The 21,498-nt window shown below is 37.5% G+C and overlaps 1 protein-coding gene across 1 annotated transcript in view; it reads right to left on the bottom strand.

Annotated features, from left to right (window-relative positions):
- The window catches only part of LOC136874575 (gastrula zinc finger protein XlCGF46.1), a 176,960-nt gene that overhangs the window by 144,073 nt on the left and 11,389 nt on the right, over positions 1–21,498 (bottom strand). The window contains exon 2 of the mRNA XM_068227956.1: positions 16,504–16,624. The gene's annotated coding sequence lies outside the window, so the exon portion shown is untranslated. The remainder of the gene's footprint in view (positions 1–16,503; positions 16,625–21,498) is intronic.

The raw sequence follows: 21,498 nt of genomic DNA, 5'->3' as shown, positions 1-21,498 counted from the left end.
ATATGTAATTATGTATGTATGTACATATATTTTGGGCACGTTGCAGTCTCATGCATTGCTCATTATTAATATCAATAAAAAATGTATCACAGTAATCGAGAATTGGAAACAAAAGTGACTAAATGAGCTTTTATTTTCAGGGACCAAGGAAATATATTTTTAAACTGCTTCAGGGGATTTGGCACACTTTCATCATATGTTGTGAACAGTTTAATGTTTTGCTTATACCACACCAAGATTCATAACTGTTTCACAATTTGGAATAATGGTATTGTTTAGTGCTGCAGGAGGATCTTCGTATTGTTTTAAGACATGTAAGTTACGTTTTAGGAGGATTATTTTGAGACTGTTAATCAATTCAAAATTACTTATTGTCATTAAGCTCTCAGAATTTTATCAGTATTTGAGTGGTGGTAGTTCTACAGATCATCGGTATAAAGATGATATCTGTAGTGTATAATCGTTGTTGTTGCTAGTTGTTTTACGTTGCACCGACACAGATAGGTCTTATGGCAACGACGGGACAGGAAGGGCTGGGAGTGTGAAGGAAGCGGCCGTGGCCTTAATTAAGTTACAGCCCCAGCATTTGCCTGGTGTGAAAATGGGAAACCACGGAAAACCATTTTCAGGGCTGCCGACAGTGGGGTTCGAACCTACTATCTCCCGAATACTGGATACTGGCCGCACTTAAGCGACTGCAGCTATCGAGCTCAGTAGTGTATAATCGATTAGGCAACATTGAGTATGTAAATTGCAAATTGCAGTGGTCCAAGTACAGACACTTGGGGGATGCCGAGGGGGTTGTTACACTACTCAGACCTGTAATTATTTACTGTGATATACTAATGGCAAGTTTTGAGGTACAAACTGAAAAAATTTATTACAGTCTTGCTAAAATTTAATGAATCCAATTTTGAAAGTACCGTTGAGAAACAACAGTATCAAAAGCACTAGAAAAATTTAGTAGAACCAGTACAGTCACTTGTCGAGTGTCCAGTACGTGTCGGATATCATCAGTTATTTTCAGTAAGGCAGTGTCCTTTCTTGAAACCAGATTGTTAAGGGTCAAGCAGTGAGTAGTTAGAGAAGTAAGCAAGGACTTGTTCATGCACCAAGTATTCTAGTACTTTGGAAAGGGGTGGGAGAATGGATATAGGGCGATAATATGATGGTAAACTAGAAGAATCCTTCTTAAGAGTTGGAATGATGATACAATACTTCCACACAGCTGGGATATTCCCTGTACGAGGCAATGAATAAATGTATGTGTCAGAATAGGTAATATTGCACCAATAATATTTTTTATGAAAGATAAAGATGTCATCATTACCCGGAGCATCTGACTTAAGGGAGTAAATTACACGCATCATATTGTTCACACTAACTTTTCTGAATGTAAATTTTACTTGATTTACTCAGGAATGAGTATTCATGGTGCTAGTATCAGCAGCAGAAGTTAGGTTGTCAACAGTAGTAGTAGTAGTAGTAGTAGTAGTAGTAGTAGTAGTAGTAGTAGTAGTAGTAATAGTAGTAAGCCCTATAGTAATTATGATGATGATGCGTGTTGTTTAAAGGGGCCTAACATCGAGGTCATTGGCCCCTAATGGTACGAAACAAGACGAAATATTATGACAAATTAAAAGTCCAAAATCCTCCCCTACCAGAATTCAAAGCGTGAGGACAAAGAATGAATAGACGGATGGATATGAATTTAAAAGCATCAGTGGAACAGACCCACGGTGCCTCACATGCACAGAAGCTGGCACAAAACAATAGTATTACTGACCAAGGGACTGGTTCTATAGCACGATGATGAATCGATTATGCTTGTAGTCAAAGCGGGTACAAAATCCAGGTCATCGGCCCCTCATAATGGTACTTATCGCTAGGAATATAGAGCCATGCTATTTGTCATCAGGCGGTACTAATCAAACGTAGAGTAGACTCACGGTATTCCACACATTATGGTACTATTCACAGGTAGTGTAATGCGCACATGTAACACAGACTGATGGTGTTTTGCACATTGTGGCGCTATTTACAGGCAACACAAACCTATAAAGGCAATGCAAACCTATCGCGATCCTCACTTAAGTGGACTAACCACAGGGATCCGAACTATCCCGTGGTATTCCTCACATAGGGGGAATTAAGGATAGGCAAGGCAGAACCATGGTGTCACTCATCCCATGGTGTTGCTCATATAGGGGTACAAATCACAGGTACTGTAAGACCCTCATGCTGATTCACACACTGTCACTACTAATCACAAACCTATTGCGTACCTAACATAGTGGTACTACGCACAAGTAAATGCGATCCACGGTGTTCCCTGCATGATGGTACTAATTACAAGTAGTCTCATGGTTCTAATTTGAACATAACATCCCTTGGTTGCCCCTTTTAGTCGCCACTTATGACAGGCAGGGGATACCGCGGGTGTATTCTACTTGAGTTTCCCCACTCGCAGGGGGTATTACTTTTTATCATAGTCATTATTATTAGTAATATCATTATTAGTGTATGCTGCTTTCATAAATTGAGAATTTAAATCATCAAGTGGTATACTGGGTGCCAGCTTGATCAGGCTGCGACGTATGCCCAACTGGAAAGAAGAATTAGGGAATGGTGGAAAGTTACAAGAGGGAAAATTTTAATTCAGAAGTGGAAGGTCTAAAGCAGAACCAATTTTCATTCTGAGAAGGATCATGGAAAAGAAGTGGGAAGATGTGATAATAATGCTATTGGCTGTACATCCCTCTAACTACTTTTATGGTTTTCGGAGATACCAAGATGCCAGAATTTTGTTCCGCAGGAGTTCTGTTATGTGCCAGTAAATCTACCAACATGAGGCTGATGTATTTGTTTATTATTGTTGCTAGTGGCTTTACATCACACCGACACAGATAGGTCTTATGTTGATGATGGGATAGGAAAGGCAAAGAAGTTGGAAGGAAGAGGCCATGGCCTTAATTAATGTACAGCCCCAGCATTTGCCTGGTGTGAAAATGGGAAACCACAGAAAACCATCTTCAGGGCTGCCGACAGTGGGTCTCGAACCCACTATCACCCAGATTCAAGCTCAAAGCCGCTCGCACGTAATCGCTCGGCCAACCCGCCCAGTCTGACATATTTGAGTACCTTCAAATACCACCAGAATGAGCCAGGATCGAACCTGCCAAGCTGCGGACAAAAGGCCAGTGCCTCAACAGTCTGAGCCACTTAGCCCGGCGGGAAGATGTGAAGGATATAGTAAAGAATTTTATAGACTTAGGAAAGGCACACGGAAGCATCCGCAGAAAAATAGTCTGGGAAAACCTGACACAAGGCATTGGCAAGGAGCAAACAGCAATGATAAAAACAATACATGATAGCTGTTGCAGCTGTGTGAAGACAAGTGGGTATTGTGCCCTTCAATTTTGGTTATATTTTATTCAGAAGTAATATTTTATTATATCAGTGGGTAGAGGCAGTATTGCAACAGCCAGGACAGGAATTTTATCATTTCCGTGTCGTCGAGAGGCGAGCTACTTGGAGCTGGATTTCCCGGTCGAGCAAGCAAAGTGTGAGTTATGAATTTTTTATGTGTCCTTCAGTCAGCTGTGTACCATGTGACCAGTGGGGGAGAGCAGGAATGCCGATCGGTAAATTCAAGGCCGATTCACATCTAACTATTATCAGCCAATAAAAAGATAACACCCGCATGAATGCAGGTGATCAACCAATCAAAAATGATTAAGAAGGCACACCTCTGTCTCAAGACAATTATATTGCGGTATTTCTGAAAGAATTGATTATTCTGAACTTGGACTCTGACTGCTTCGTTTGCTGCTTTTTGACATCTTCACTTCACTGGGGAAGTTTACTTCGCCGACCTCCTTGAATATTAAATACTTGGCAGTTCAGACATGTTATAAAATCTGTCTACAAATTTTAGAAGAATATCAAAAAGTTACGTATTCCAACCAAATTATTAATCATCGAGTGTGGGTTCTGAACATATTCTAAGGCTTGTTTATCAGTTTCAGCTCATTTTACTGGAGAAATAGAAGAGGAAGACTACTTGGAGTTCGACAATATTTCGAGATGCCAGTACACTTGCAAGCTGAAATCCACCGCTGTTTCCTGTACGTCCTCGCAGCTCCAATGAGTTTCTAAACATGTGAGGCATCTTCAGACATGGAAAGGGATGCAGTTCGATGGTGGGTGACTTGACCAAGTCCTAGGTCATCCACCAAAATCCAGTCTTCAACATTCACTTCAGTACCATATTTAAAAATTACTTTCTATCTATTTCTGTACACTTACTGTAAACATAGTCCTTTCTTACTCATTTACAGTAACTTCTCGTAGTATTTCAGTAGTTAGAGATTTCATTCCTTCTTTCCATGGTGCAAGGTAGCTTGTGATGTTGTGTAAATGTGTATTGGATTCTATTAGTTAGTTAGTTTGAGTGAATGTCTTCGAGATTATTCATGACTGTCCCAATTCAGCATAATGGGAGCATTAAAATTAATTTGACCTCTCCGATAATCTATATTTAATTTTAAATGATATTATAATTAATTTGAAGTCAGATGAGACAGTATACAAGTGCATTTCGTTACGTTAGATTTCCCTCAGTGGTACTGCGGTATTTTGATGGGTTTATGACATGCTAGAGTCATCTAAAAATTTACCGTACAGTAGCCTACACGGATGTGACCATGCACAGTCAATAATAATAATAATAATAATAATAATAATAATAATAATAATAATAATAATAATAATAAAAATAATTCAACCTTCATTACAGGTTAAAAATATTAGTAAGGTCATGAGTGTAATTATTATTTATTCTTGTATAAGATTAATGTGTGCTCAGATTATGTAAATGTGAGCCTGGAACATGGCTGTATCTTGATGGATCGTTATTACATTTATTGCACTGTGATATTATTTTGGACTTGGAAATGGATCTATTATTTGAGGATTATTTTGTAAATCCATTAATTGAGTCTAGTGGGAAGAGAGTATGTTGCCCAACATAATTTCTTCAGATGGAGCACGTATTAATTGAAAGCCATAATATTTAGGGAGTAATAATAGTGTCGCAACTCGTGGACCGTAAGCGCGTATGCTTAATTTTGACCTGTGTTATAGGCGTTTTTGGAGGATATTTTTCTGATGATATCTATCATCAACATTCTCTTGGACATCGTTGTGAACTCAGTCTCATCTTTGAAATGATAATCCTGACTATCACATTCCGATTCGTCGCAATGAAATTTAGCCGATACCGTCATCATAAAATTTTCCTCGACTTAGATTAAAATCTAAAATAAAAATCAAGGACTAGTATTCATGATAAATATTTGTTTAATATTAGCGTGTATCCTTGTGTGAGTGTTGTGTGTGATTTATCCATATTTTGTGAATTGTAATATTTTTCTTGTCGTCATTCGACGTGATATCCTTTCCGCTGCGTGCGTATTTTTGATCGATTTTGTGACATTTTGTTGTGGTCATAATTTATTCAGTTATGAACCTTTAGTGAATTTTATTGAAAAATAAGCTAGAATAAGATCTTATTTCTTAAAAAAATGAATAAGTAAGGTCCATGTCCGTGGATGGGAATCACTAACTGAGTATTGTTAACCTTACACAACCATTAATTTTGGAGTCAATGAGATACATTGTGATTGACGCGGCATAAAATTATGCAAATATTGAGGATAATTATCACAGAATAATTGTAAAAATATTTTTGTTAATAATTTTAAAATCTGAGGAAGATGATTTGAAAATAATTTCATCGGTAAATATTTTATTTTAATTTTCAATCACTGATAGAAAGTGATAATTCGATTATTAATAACAAATGAATTACAGAGGAAGCTAATTTAATTTTCAAAATAATTTTATTTAATTTGAGAAAGGTATTCTCAAAAATTTATTTGATTATTCTACCTAGTCAAAGTAGGCTAATACTTGTTCATGTATTTTCAGATTCGCGTATCTGCTGGCTTTTTTCTGAAGAAAGGAAATTCCATTTAATGAGACCAAGGGAGAAGATAATGATTGAAAACGAGAAACCCCGAGATTTTGTAAAATTTTAATTTATTTGTGGAGATTGTTAGTTGTAATAAATGTTAAATACCTACTTTTAGTGTTTCTTTCATTTGTCACTAGTACTTAAGCTATTCCTGCTCTTAAAAATCTTTGCACAGCCTGAAAGCGAACGGTCTACCTCTGAGACTTTCGCTCTCCAGCTGAGCTGCCCGGCAAAAATGGGGCAGTATATCACAACAGTTTGGAATTGACAACAGGCTACAAGAAGGGAATATGCTATCACCCTTAATGTTCATAATGGTGATGGATGACATATTCAAAAACAGATATTGTAGAACAAAAAGAATGAATGTAATTATCTTTGCAAAAGATGATGTGATCCGGGGAGAAGATGAAGAGGAGGTACAACAACAGTTCAGTGTACTGAATAGAAAGATTGAACAATAGGGTTTAGGATCGATGTGGAGAAGAGCAAGATATTGGTGATAAGTAGACAAAGTTGAAAACGAAAATAAGCTATAACAATTGGACACAAGGAACTGGAAATAGTAGAACACTTCAAATACTTGGAAAGTGAACTGACAGAAATTCAAAGGCTGGATATCGAAATTAGTGGAATGATACAACTGGGAAGTGCTTTCTACCAGCAGATACGGAGATTAATATGGAATAAAGATGTACCAAGGAGGCTAAAGAAGTAATATACAAGGGATATTACTTACCTATAATGATATATGCAGCAGGAAGCTGGACAATGAGTCAAAGATTTAAGAGTAGGGTACAAGAAGCTGAAATAAAATTCTGAGGAGTGCGGTAGAGAAGACAATGAGTGATAGAGCAAGAAATGAAATACAAGAGGAGCTAAATGTGCAAAAGGTAAGTGATGAACGGGAACAGAACAGATTGAGATGGTCTGGACATGTCAAGTGGATGAAACATGAAAGACAACACAACTGTTGAAAAGACAGAGAACAGAGGATGAGGAAGACTAAGAACGGCACTGGACAACAGGTCCTCATATTGAACACAGTTTTGGGTGACGAATGGTGGAGAGACAGGACGAAGTATACAGGAACCACACTTGCCTCCACTCGGGATATGCTGGAAGAGGGTAAATAACAATGATGATTATGATGATGACGATATGGTAAAATACCTTCTGGGGAAATACAGCAGCATCAGAGGTGATCAAGTCAGAGAATCCTCAATCTTTGCATCTTATCAAAGTGGTATTAGTTTAACAGAACACATGCCAATTAATGTGAGGTATGTTAGTTTTGATGGTGAAGTAAAGCACATAATAAAGAAGATTTTCTAGGTTCTGTTCAATTCCCCTCTATGAGTTGGATGTTGAAAATTGTTACAAAATCTATACTAAATGTTCTGTATCAATATGGATTTGAATTGCCTAAATAGCAGCTGAGGGCTGTACAACAACATCTGACATACTTAGTTGTTTCGAGTAAAAATAAACAATATCCTAAGGCATTGCATGTGCATTGTTGAGGTCACACTCTAAATTTAATGACAAATGATCTCAATAAATTACAATTAGTTCAGAACTCTACAACTGCCATAATAACTGTGATTAATTCCAAACTCAAAGGTGTAACGAGCACTCACCTACTTTACTTCATACACCCGCTGCCGCTTTGCACATCGCCCGACTTGCTCAACACGCCACCACGTACTGAACTACCACTGGCTTATATCACTCGCCATGTCACTATGTGTTGTTTCTTTAAGACTTGAGTGCTCCAGGAACCTTCTTTCGCCCTATAAATTCTTCCCCCAACCGCTCGGTCTTCAGTCCAGCACTGACACTGAGTGAGGTTGGAGGGTCGTCGTACAAGTTCCAGTAGTTTGCTCGGAAACTCTACTTTCCTTTATTTGATATAGGGTGAGCAACAGAGTGTTTTTATTAATATATTATTTGCACACTGGACTTTTATTATTCAGGCATAACATTAGCTTCATGAGCATGGGCAGTTTATCTTAACTTCATATATTTTAAAACAAAACAAAGGCACTAAGATGATGCACTGAGTGATGAGGCTCAAATGATCGAATGAGGGCCTGAACTTTAGCAAGTAAACTTTGAAAAAACTCTGGCACTTCACACGGTTATGTGGTTGGGTGACTCCCAGTATTGTGATCCCACCCCGTTCCTTCCTGACCTTCTTTGTTACATGCTTTCCCCTTTTATTCTGTTCAAATGGTGTTCTCTCTCCTTGTTAGGCTGAGGCTTGGAAATTCGCAAGATTTTTTTACTGTCTTACGTAAATCTTTTGTAAATGGTCTAGAATTATGTTGTAATTACTTCATTTTCATTCAAATGTTGTTGCTGTATTTTTCAACACTGTGAAATATTGAGTTTATTTGGTTACGTTTCTAGTGGAAAGAATATACTATTTTGGTTATATGATACACTTATTCTTTTTTATTCCCTCCACGGACATCTCATTAATCCCAGTTTGCTTCCGATTGGATTGCCCTTTGTTATATCTTTAAAAAGTCGCTGGTGGGTATATATTCAAACTTATCACAAATTGGTGTACGGTGATATTCTGTCCGACATACTCTAATCATAACAAATGGTAGCAGGGCAAAGTTTCCTATTTATCTAGTGTTGTTTCTCTATTATTATTACACTATTTCTTTCCGATAGCCGTTTTGCTTTACAATTGACTTTATCTTTCTCTGGTCTTCCTAATATTACACTATATAACAAAAAAACGACGCACCGGGAAGGCGTTGACCGATTGTAAGGAAATTACATATGCAAAGACATTCGGACCGAACATGCAAATGATTATCGTTTCGTGTCCAATGAATGAATGAATAGCGTGAGCTCCCGCGCATTTGAACTGCGCATGCATCAGGTGTATATAGGGCACGATTCTGAAGCGTATGCTCAAGTAGCTGTTGCATTCGACTGCGCTATCTCAACGTTGGCTGTAAGAATGCCACGCCGAAGTATTCGTGCTCATTACGAGCAGATGTCGGAGTTTGAAAGAGGTCGTGCGATCGGATTGAAAGAAGCTGGTTGGTCGAATCGAGCTGTCGCTGGACACTTGGGTCAAAGTGATGCGGCGATCAGACGATGCTAGCAAGCGTGGTTCCGCAACGGCAGGCATCAGCATCAGGACGACAGTGGTCGACCGAGGGCCACAACAGCATGGGCAGACAGAGCGATAGTCAGAACAGCTGTCACTGCACCAGAGTCATCGTTATCAACGATCCAGCGTGTGACTGCACACATGTCCAACATGACTATCAACAGACGGCCGAGCGAGAGGAATTTGCGCTCGCGCCTCCCGTTACGCCGCTTACCACTCACGCCTGTTCACCGTCAAGCCAGATTACAGTGGTGCCACGCTCGAACAATGTGAAATTGCACTGACTGGGGATGTATAGTCTTTAGTAACGAGTCCCGTTTCCAATGGTGCCGTGATGACAACCGCAGACATGTTTGGAGACATCCAGGACAGCGTGGGGATCCTGCCTTGTAACGCTCTAACTCTGCAATAAATCATTCAAATGTTCTGCACTTTTGATCTTTTTTTTTTTTTTTTTCTTTTTCTGTTCCTCACATCCACCGATTTTTATCACCATCGGAAAATTCCTTCCTGGTGACTCTTTTTTTTTTTATTATATAATGTATGTCATTCTTACTTTGTTAACATGGCAAATTTCTCTGATAATTTTCCATTACACCATTCTGATGACTATTCACCTTCACCCCCATGTTTTCTTTCTTTACCTAATCCACCTTACGCAGATTTCATTTCCTTTGATGGTACTTCATCCATTTCCTTAGACCCTCCACCTGCTCCTTCTTTGTTTCCTCATTCCACCACTTCAAATTCACTAGAACATGACCTGAAACCAAAACATCCTACAACCACTCATTATCTACACCCTAAGGTTTCTCGGCCATTACCTATTTCCCCACCAAATCCACTCACTAACTTACTTAATTTCAAAATGATCAAGCAATCTTTAACATAAGTGCCTAATCTAGCAGATACAGATCCTTGAAACTTAACTATTTGGCTATTTTCCGTCCGTAAATTCCTAAAAGCTCAACTAGCCTCATTTTCTCAGCTCATTAGCTTATTAACTTTCTAAACTACTGGTCATTTAACTAATTTTTTGATTGAAAATATGATATATTTTCAGGATTGGGATCAGTTTTGGACATGTATTCATAATTATTTCTTACCTTATGAAGTACGACACAAATTAAGTATTGAATTTGGTCCTCATCAACGCTCTGTTGAACCTACACACGACTATTTAGATTCCATTCTTACTATTGGTGATGTACTTAACATCGCTAATGACCCATCTGAATTGATATCAATTGTTACATTTTATCGCTTTACCTTCTTTTTGACATCTTCTTAATGTACATTCACCTCCCCCTTTACCACAACTGTATACTGCACCTCAAACTCATACAATTTACTCCTATGCTAATAACTCCTACTATACTCATGTACCGCCACCCACAAAACATCCCTTAGTTACCCCCACCCCTACGGCAGTATCACTACCACAGCCTACTCCCCTTACAGCTAGTAAACCTTCTATTATTTGCTACCGTTGTAAAGGTACTGGACATATGGCTAAACATTGCTCTACTCCCACTTCGGGAAATACCTGCAACCCCCGTCCACAGCCAGTGGATGAGTTCAAGGGACAAACCTGCCTATTCACGGGAACTTCTCTAATAATAATAATAATAATAATAATAATAATAATAATAATAATAATAATAATAATAATAATAATAATAATAATAATCACCTTTTGCAAACAAGTAATTTTTTATACTAGACTATTTCCTCGATATACTACTAGCCACCTCATTGAAAAGAGACTAGAATATGGTACTCATATTTTTCTTCCATTACCTAGGATTTCCCATATTGTAGCATTGCTTCACAATATTCTCACTCTTGCACTTCTAGACTCTGGTTCTACTACTTCTTTAATTAGTTTTGAGCTTTTCCGATCTCTTCAGAATATTTTTTCTCATATTCAACTCTCTCTGTCTTCACTTGTCTGTACTTCTGCATCAAATAATGTACTTCAGACACTTGGCCAAGAAACACTTAATGTAAAACTTAAAAACATTTTTCCTGGCAATATTCTTTCCATGTTGTCAAAAATCTATCAATCCATTAATTTTGGAATATGATTACTTTCATCATACTGCCTTGATACTTGATATTTTCAACTTCTCTATTCGTTTCCATTTTTCAGGCATCAGGGTCCCATTGGTAAATTATAATGATTTTCCTCTTCCATACTCCTTTTCTGTCTGCCAGGATTATGTTTATTGTAATCGTTCTCAGTCTGACCTACTTGTTCATTTATTACTTGCGTTTTCTGATGTTGTGACCCCTAAATTAAGGGCTGTTACCAATTTTAATGCCCATATTGCTCTCACTGACAGCACTCTTATTCGCTCATCCCCTTACAACTTGAGCCCACCTAGAATGAAAATACTCAATCAACTCATTGACCAAATGCTTGCCTATAAAACTATTATACCCTCCAATTCTGATTATGCCTCTCCCACATTTATCGTGGATAAACCGGATAGGTTGATTATAAGAAACTCAATTCCAAAATTCTCTATGATCCTACCCCATGCCTAAAATTCAAACTGCTTTTCAGCATTTTACGAATGCAAAATACTTTTCACTCTTGGACTCTAATTCTGCATATAACCAAATACCCCGAGACGATATTAGTTTAAATTATACTGCTTTCATTACTCCTAGTGGTCTGTACCAGTTAACAAAAGTACCTTTTCGTTCAAATCTCGGTTCAAAAATTATGCAAAGCTTTGTTGATTCCCTTTTTGCCGACATAAAATATCAGTACCTCTTCCTGTATATGGATGACCTTTTAATTTACAGAGCTGATTTTGATACTCACATTAAACATTTACATGAAGTACTCTCTCGCCTAGGCTCTGTCAATCTTACCATCAATCCTTCCAAAGTTGTTTTAGCTCAGACCTCTATTAGATTTTTAGGACATATTCTTTCAGGTTACAGCATTTGTGTTTACCCTGACTGTGTTTCTGCAATTGATCATATTACACCACATAAAAATCGGAAACAATTACAAACTTTCTTAGGAATGGTTGGTTTTTATAGCAAACTTATCCCCCATTTTTTGCAGATCACTGAGCCACTCAGTTTACTTGATCATAAACACATCAAATTTCACTGGCGAGACCAGCAACAAAATGCATTTATATCTCTCAAACCAGCTTTAACCAAAACTCCTATTCTTCAAATACCGGATTTTGATTTACCCTTTGAAGTTTCTACGGACGCCTCTGACATTGCTGTTGGGAGAGTCCTAAATCAAAACTGAAATGATAAACTCCTTCCTATTGCTTACTTTAGTCGTTTGCTCACACCCATGGAAGAGAGGTATTCCATTTATGTAAGAGAAGCAATAGCATTAATTCTCAACAATGAGCACTTTTCTGAATATCTAGATCACCGACACTTTCTTGTCCAAACTGACAATCAGGCATTATCTTGGTTATTGAATAATGCTCCTAAAATGGCAGATCTGCTTGATGGTTGCTTCGTCTCACTCGTTTTAAGTTTTCCATTAAATTTGTGTCTTGCTATCAAAACTCGGATGCTGATGCTCTTTCTCGCCTTTTTGATCAACCCCGATGTTTACCATTACATCAATCTATCTCTAATGAAGTTAACGCAACCTCCTCTTTAGTTGACTTTCCATTATCTTTTGATTCGTGTTATCAACACCAATCTACTGATTCTTACTGTAAAGAAATTCAGACTTCTCTTTCCAATCCTAACTATAATGGGCCCTTTCTCATCCTTAATAATTTACTGGTTTTTAAGATTACTTCTAAATCTAGCCCTAGGGTTATCCCTCCTTAACTTCTACGTTCCATACTGTTTCAGTATGCCTACTATCATGGTTCTCCTACCAAGGGATATTTTGGGCACGCCAAAATTTATTCCCAGCTAGCATCTCAATTTTTTGGCCGAATACGCGCAGAGACATCTTTGATGTAGTCAGCCCCATTACAAAGTCCTCTAAAGGCAATGCTTATAACCTTACCCTTCTTGATGGCTTTTCTAAATTTGTAATTTTAAGCCAGTTGCATAAAATTTCTGCTCATATTTTTATTCGCCTCTTGAATGATCAAATCTTTCCTATTACTGGTCTACACAAGTAACTTGTTTTTGATAATTTTATTTTTATTTCACGATCTTTTTATGATTTTTGCTTTACCAATGGTATCAAAGTTTTCAATTCACCCCACCATCCTCAAGCCAATTTCATTGAACGATATCATAGGAATTTGAAGGTCTTGTTGTATATTCTTTCTTCCACTCTGAGAATCAACGCCATTGGGATTCTGAATTACCCGCTTTTGCATTAGCAGTCAATTCTACTGTTAAAAAACTCTACCACGTTTTCCCCTGAAATATTATTTTTAGGTAGAGATTTAAAAACTCCTTTGGATTTAACATGGGATTTACCAACTTTATGCGTTTCCTCGCCTAATAAAGTTTCTCAAGCCGATTGGAAAACGGCATTAACCAAATTGCGTCAGGCACAGGACGTTCATACGGATACACAACCATGGGCATCGTCCTTCAAAAATTAAAGCTTTCTGACAACGTATTGTTAAAAAACTATCCTCAAAGTTCTGCTATTGATCACATATCTGCAAAATTTTGTCCTTTTTGATAATTCAATTCTCAACCCCTGTCAGGGTTTTATTACAGGATGTGGCTGATCCTTCTATTATTAAAAAGGCCCATGTCTCTCAGTTGAAACAGTATTTTCAATAATCTTTTTTTTTAATCATCTTTTGCTCTGCACAGTCTGATCCTCCAACCACACTCGGATCAACTGGACTCTCCCATCCAGAAAAAGTAAGGGTATTTTTCAAAATGTGAATGGGATTTTTTTTTTCCTAGACCGTATTCACATTTGTTTATTGTGTTACCACCTCCATGTTACATCTGTGAAACTGAATTCTCCCGATCTATCCCCCTCCCTCCCCCTTTCCTATTTCTATAACTATACTCTGTTTCTTCCCAAGTCTGCTTTTGTTCCAGCCCTCCTCCTATGATGCTGCACTTCTTGTTCCCGCTTCGTCTGTCGCCACTCATTGGACCTGCACTGACTCTTCACTTCCAGAATCCTATGGAATCCCACTCCATCGGGGGAACATGTAACAAGCACCCACCTACTTGACCTTGTACAGCTGCTGTTCTCCCGCACATCGCTGGACTTTCTCAACACGCCGCTATGTTATTTAATTGTAACAAGCAATCATCTGCTTGACCTCATATGCTCGCTGCTGCTTCGAACATCACCCAACTTGCTCAACACGCCGCCACGTACTGAACTACCTCTGGCTTTCGTCACTCGCCACGTCACTATGTGTTGTGTCTCGCAGACCTGTGTGCTTCAGGAACCTTCTTTTGCCCTATAAATTCTTCTCCCAACCGCTCGTTCTTCAGTTCAGCACTGACACCGAGTGAGGTTAGAGGGTCATCTTATGAATTCCCAGTAGTTTGCGGGGAAACTCTACTTTTCTTTCTTCGATATTGGGTGAGCAACAGAGTGTTTTTATTATTGTTATTTGCCTACAGGACTTTATTATGCAGGCATAACTTTAAATTCATGACCATTGGCAGTTTAAGTTATATATGAGTATTTTAACTTCAGTATCTCTTTTAAAACAAAACAAAGGCACTAAGATGATGCATTGAGTGGTGAGACTTGAATGATCGAAATTGGGTCTGGACTTTAGCAAGTAAACCTTGAACAAACTCTGTGCTTGGGCAAACCCCGGTTTTGTGATCCTGTCCCGTTCCTTCCTGACTTTCTTTGTTACATGCTTTCCACTTTTATTCTGTTCAAATGGTGTTCCCTCTCCTTGTTAGGCTGAGGCTTGGAAATCTGCAAGATCTATTTTTACTGCCTTATGAAAATCTTTTGTAAATGGTCTAGGACTCTGTTATAATTACTTAATTTTCATTCAAACGTTGTTGATGTATTTTTCAACACTATGAAATATTGAGTTTATTTGGTTATGTTTCTAGTGGAAAGAATATACTATTTTGGTTAAATGTTACACTTATTCTTTCTTGTTCCCTCCATGGACATGCATTAATTCCACTTTGCTTCCTATTGAATTACCCTTTGTTATATATTTAAATAGTCGCAGTTAGGTATATATTCAAACTCATTACAAATTTTTGTACGGTGATACATATTCTGCCCGACATACTCTAATCGTAACAGAGGATGAATACAAAATATCACACAGTTCTGTGAAACTAGATGGACAGAGAATATAAGCATTCAGTATTTTAGTGAACATTTTATACATACCATCAATGAACTTGAGGTCATTTCCAATTAAGTTGGAGATAATTCAGCTAAGCAGCAAGCACTGGCATCACAAATCACACTCACAAAGTCAAGTTCAATTTTATGTCTTTTTGTTATTGTAAAGTTTTCTCATATATTGGAGCAATTATCTAAAGTTCTATAGAGTGAAGAATTAGATATGTTAGCGAAGGAAAATCAAAACAAAGATTGAGGCAGTAAATGCATTAGCAGTTGACAGAATTTTTGAAAATATTTTTCATGCAGAAATTTGAGATGAAGCAAAGATCCAAAGAATTGCCACAAGAAGATTATACAGGGCTAATGCTGATAATACATATCCAAAGGATTATTTTAAAATTACTTTATTCTACCTTATTGAGATTCAATATTACCAAGTTTAATGTTATGCCATTCCATGAATATTCTATTCATGCTTGTTAATACTACATCCTGAACAAATCTTGTCAATTTCTTAAGAATAAGAATTATTTTATAAACTTAATACTCTGAAAGTGAGAGCACTTATAGAAAAAAATATTGAGGAAGAGAGATGTTTAGAAAAGAAGTTAAGAACGTAAAATTACAGCTCTGGCTCTTCCTGTGACAATTTGCTACGAGGAGAGACTTTTCAGCATGTTAAAAAGGTTGGAAACAACTCAAACAAGAAGCACTACTTCATACAATTAATTAAATGAACCTTGTTTGTTTTACACCCAAAAAAAGGCATCCCAAAGAGCACAGAGGAATTTCTGGAAAATGTTAACCACATTTCCTTTTTTTTTAATGTATCAATTATTACTCCACTAGATGTTATAAACTATGGTACCTTAAATGCAGTGGATCATTTAGAATAACTCTGGATATTTATGAACTTAGAGATAGTGTAGGCTATTACAAGATTTCACTTCCAATTTTAGCACTAATGTCTTTAATATTGTACTTTGATATTTGTACAAGTTAACCGCTCCATTTCTTTAACATGAGTCAAATTCTAATCACTACAATGTAACCTAGAATGATACTTACAAATGATGTACTTGCTGTTCCTTCTGTCCAGACTGGTTCCTGTTTCAACTCTACTTTCTGATCCATTTTTTTTTACAGCATATGGAGTACTTATATGAGTTGGAGTAGTAAATTACTTCCACTGAAACAAAAAATAGAGTATATTTCATTGTTGTTCTTAGACTAATCAAGCAAGCAATTAGCCCTGCAGCTTTATGTGAATGTCAATTTCTTAATAGCCAACCTCTAGTCTTATATGGAATCCAAATCACAAGGACGTAGTTTTTATTTCAAACATCCCACATGCAATGTCTGGGACTAAAGCATGGCTACCTTGATGAGAAGACACTGAAAATGGCACTACATTATCAGTGGCCCCTTCAGGTCTGTGGACTAGTTTGAAACAGATCTCCATGTCACAGTACCCTGTGTTACCTCTAGGTCTGCAGACTGGTTTGATACAGATTTCCATGTCACATTATCCTACACTAACATCATTTCTACATAACTACTCTTACCTGTCCCATCCCCCTACCAAATTTCTACCCCATATACAGTCTTGTGGAAACACCTGAATGAGTTCTGGGACTTTTAATGTGCATCCAATCAATCTCTTCTAAGGTCCTATTTGGCCAAACCTTTCTCCTCTTATCAACCTTATTCACTCTCTTTACTTGTGACCCAAACTATCTACATTACTTTTGAAATATTTTGGTAACACCATATTTCACAATTTACTATTCTCCCTTCTCTTGTGTTAGTTGTCATCTATGTCTCACTTCCATAAAGTGCATGCTCCATGCTAATGTGTTCATAAAGGTTTTTGTAATATAAGTATCTGTAATAGAGGTAAGAACTGGTTTTCTGCTATTAGTATTGTCATTATCACAGTCAAAATTTCAACAATCAATACCAGTTCCAAGTGCTATTCATTATCGGTGTCCCAAGACAGTGAGTATGTTTACTGAAATAGAGTGTGCTTTTGACGTAAATCGTTAGGACTCCTAACACTCAACTTGGACAAAGTAGTTATTTAGCTTCCATAGACTGTACAATTACATATTTTGGAATATGCCAGCAGTATAGTTGTCGAGTGATTTCTTAAAACTAACAATAATGTATGCACAATAATGAACATTTTGAAAAAGAAGCAAAAGGAAAAAAGCAGAAATGCCAAATACCTCAATATTAGGACAGCACACCTTAATTGTTTTAGTAATAATATTAATAACCAATATTTATAAGACAAAATAAAAAATAAAAATCTATGAGTGTGGTGTTAATAATACGTACATAATCAATGTGCCATTAACATATTTTTAAGTCTATATACTAGATATTAAGAACTTTTACAAGTTAATACATAATAGCATCATTACCAGCACTTCATCGTGTATTCTTCTGTACTATAGAAGAAGCTACTCAGCAGGAGATGTTTAAAGCTGTGGTAAATGAACTGACGGGACCAATATCTTTAATCTTATTTGGAAGCTTATTATACAGTCTAATTCTAACAGAGTCTACATGTCTCAAGGCAATTGTTTTACTCTTGTGCTCAATCAAAATATTATTTCTTGTTCACGTCTGATAATTGTGACTGTCAAAAATCTTTCTGAAGTGATCAATATTTTCTTTCACATGTAGAATGCATTGCATGATGTACATGCTTGGTACTGGGAGTATCCTTACTCTCTTAAATAATGGTCAAATGATCTAACTTGTCACGTCTCGATATAATTCTGAAAGCTCGTTTCTGTATTCGAAAAATAACATCAAGATTTGATTTGTAGCAGTCGCAAAGGCAATAGCATAAGTGATGAATGACTGGAAATATCCAAAATATGCTATTCTAACATATTCTTCACTACAACTATTCGACAAAATCGTTAAGGCAAAACAAAAAGAACTCAGAGACTTCCCAATTTTTTTTATATGAGAACCACATCTTAAATTTTCGTCCATATGGACACCTAAAAATGTTGTGCTCAACATATTTTAAATTGCATTGCATTTAATACAAGGCTGCACTTTTTTTGCAGTTCTGTCATGGTAGTTTGATGCCTTGAATTCCATGTATTAGGTCTTTTTTAGGTTCAGTATTAATTTGTTTTTCCTGAATCATTAAGTATGCATACCACAGAATCACTGCTACTTGTGAATACACTAGTTTGTAATCCTTGTCAGTAGATGTCACACAGGAGCACTATTTGGTGGAAAAACAACTTGTTGCAACAACAGCTGGGGAGAAAGTGACATCTCCTAACAAGTGCAGACATGATGTTATTAATGACTGAGACTTGACATCAACAAATATGCATTTGAAAAATTGTACAAGAATGGACAAGAGGTGCATAATCATATTAAGAGACGTTTATATCAATGTTCAGAGAACAAGATATGATTTTCTAATGCAAGAACTTATGTAACATGATGACAAGTACTACAATAACTCCTGCAAATAATTGGAAAAATAATGAAGTCATTCTGAAATCAAACAAAACCATTCATCATGACCCATTTTTACCTCTTCCACCAAAATAAATTCGAAAATATAATTTTCTGATTCCTACCTTCAAGCAGTAAAATTTACACACTTTACACCAACGGCATACTGCCTTATGCATGATCTTTTATACTATACTAGCAAGATACCCGTGCTTCGCTACGGTATTATACTGAAATTTATAATTGAATGCTTATTGTTTTAGATATATAATCCGCCGAAATTCGCGATCTGACCGTTTTCTGCGAGAATCCGCCAAAATTCGCAATCTGACTCGTTTTCTAATAGATTACGGCAAGTTTCCTCCCATTTTTCAATCTTTCTTTCCAGCAAACGATTTCGTACTTCCCGGGCTAGGTCCAGGTATTCCACCCAGTTAGTTGGGTCCCTAAATCTTTGCCATCTTTTCCTATAAGCATTTTTAATATGGATCAAATCCTTCAGCGGATCTGTCGTGGTGTCGTCTTGGGTGCCTTGGCGGTAGCCTACTGAACCCGCGGCCGGACTGCATTCTTAGTCATTAGCCGTCCAGGACCCGTTTCCAGCGTGGTCCGCACATGTGACGACGGTCCAGAACATTATTATTATTATTATTATTATTATTATTATTATTATTATTATTATTATATGTTCTGGACCCCACAGCAATATGCAAGACCCCTACTTGGCGGTAAATTACATCTGCTGCCATTGTCATTGTTGACAATGTGGCCAGCACCACTGTCGCGCGTAGGCAAGTGTGCGGGATTTCTGGCGATACGAATGACACACCTCCGTGTATTAGTGACCTTATTATAGAGGTGAACAATTTGACGGTCAATATCATTCCTATCGTTTATTTCAAATGTGTTTAAATTTTTATTTATATGCCAGGTGAATCTACTCTAATCTAAGAACGTTCTCCGAAGGAAAAGATTGCTGTTGAAAAAGAACCCAGGAAAGATTAAAAATGATCGGTTTATGAACAGAATAAGTACATCGAAAGTCAACAGGCTGTTTCCTATCATTCGACAGGATCAGGGATGGAATGAATAAAGCCCCATCTAGCGGCGACAATATGAATTGTGCCGGCTGCCGAAGCTCCCCTCTGGGGCAATGATCGATGAGTGACAAATGAAATGAAATATTGGGCAGTGTTGCTGGAATGAATGATGACAGGGAAAGCCGGAGTATCCGAAGAAAAACCTGTCCCGCCGCCATTTTGTCCAGCACGAATGTCACATGGAGTGACCGGGATTTGAAACACGGAACCCAGCTGTGAGACGCCGGCGCTCTGCCGCCTAAGCAACGGAGGCTCCTTATAAGTACATTATGAACAGTAAAATCAATTGGTCTCATCGCCTTTTACACCCCACTGCCGTTAAGTTTATTTACCCCACCCCCCAAAAAATGATAAGAAGGTGTGTTTCTTTATGTTTAAAGGAGATTCCAAATACCAATGTTCACCGGGCGAGTTGGCCGTGCGTGTAGAGGCGCGCGGCTGTGAGCTTGCATCCGGGAGATAGTAGGTTCGAATCCCACTATCGGCAGCCCTGAAGATGGTTTTGCGTGGTTTCCCATTTTCACACCAGGCAAATGCTGGGGCTGTACCTTAATTAAGGCCACGGCCGCTTCCTTCCAACTCCTCGGCCTTTCCCAGCCCATCGTCGTCATAAGACCTATCTGTGTCGGTACGACGTAAAGCCCCTAGCAAAAAAAAAAAACAATGTTCACGTTTATTACCTTCAGTTTTGAGATATAAGTATCCCCTTAAAAATAATTCACTTTTTTAACTTCCTTTCACCCCCCCCCCCTCACAAAGTGATATTAAGGCAAAAAATACTTGTTCCTTTAATAGTAAAGGATCTTCTAAGTACCAATTATCACCACTCTAACCTCTTTAGTTTTTGATTTATGTGTCCTCGTGAAAGGAATTCAGCTCCTTTTCACTCCGCCCCCCCCCAAGATTGTTTACCCCCCCCCAAAACGCGCTTTTCTTTGTTTTTAAAAGAGATCAAACTACCAATTTTCAAGTCTGTAACAACTTTAGTTTTTATTAGATGTATGTATTCTCATACAATTAAGTCAATTAATTTTTTCAATCCTTTAACCCCCCAAACCCACTTCATTGGATTTTCCGAGAATACGTGTTTGTTTACGTTTAAAGCAGATTCCAAAGATCAAATTTCACGTGTGTAACATCTTCATTTTTGAGATATCAGTAGCCTAATTAAAAGAATTCAACACCATTTCCAGTCACTTTTACCCCCCCCCCACTTCCCAAGTGGTATTTCCGAAAACTAAAAATACACGTTTCTTTATATTTAATAGAATTAAAAAATTACCATTTCTCACTTCTGTAACATGTTAAGTTTTTTGAAATATACTGTAGAAATTCTCATTTTAAAATTTCACCCCTTTTTTTTTTTTTTTGCTAGGGGCTTTACGTCGCACCGACACAGATAGGTCTTATGGCGACGATGGGATAGGAAAGGCTTGGGAGTTGGAAGGAAGCGGCCGTGGCCTTAATTAAG

The sequence above is a fragment of the Anabrus simplex genome, chromosome 5 (assembly GCF_040414725.1).
Source record: "Anabrus simplex isolate iqAnaSimp1 chromosome 5, ASM4041472v1, whole genome shotgun sequence".
Classification (NCBI taxonomy): Eukaryota; Metazoa; Arthropoda; class Insecta; order Orthoptera; family Tettigoniidae; genus Anabrus; species Anabrus simplex.
This window is presented reverse-complemented; position numbering and strand designations above follow the sequence as displayed.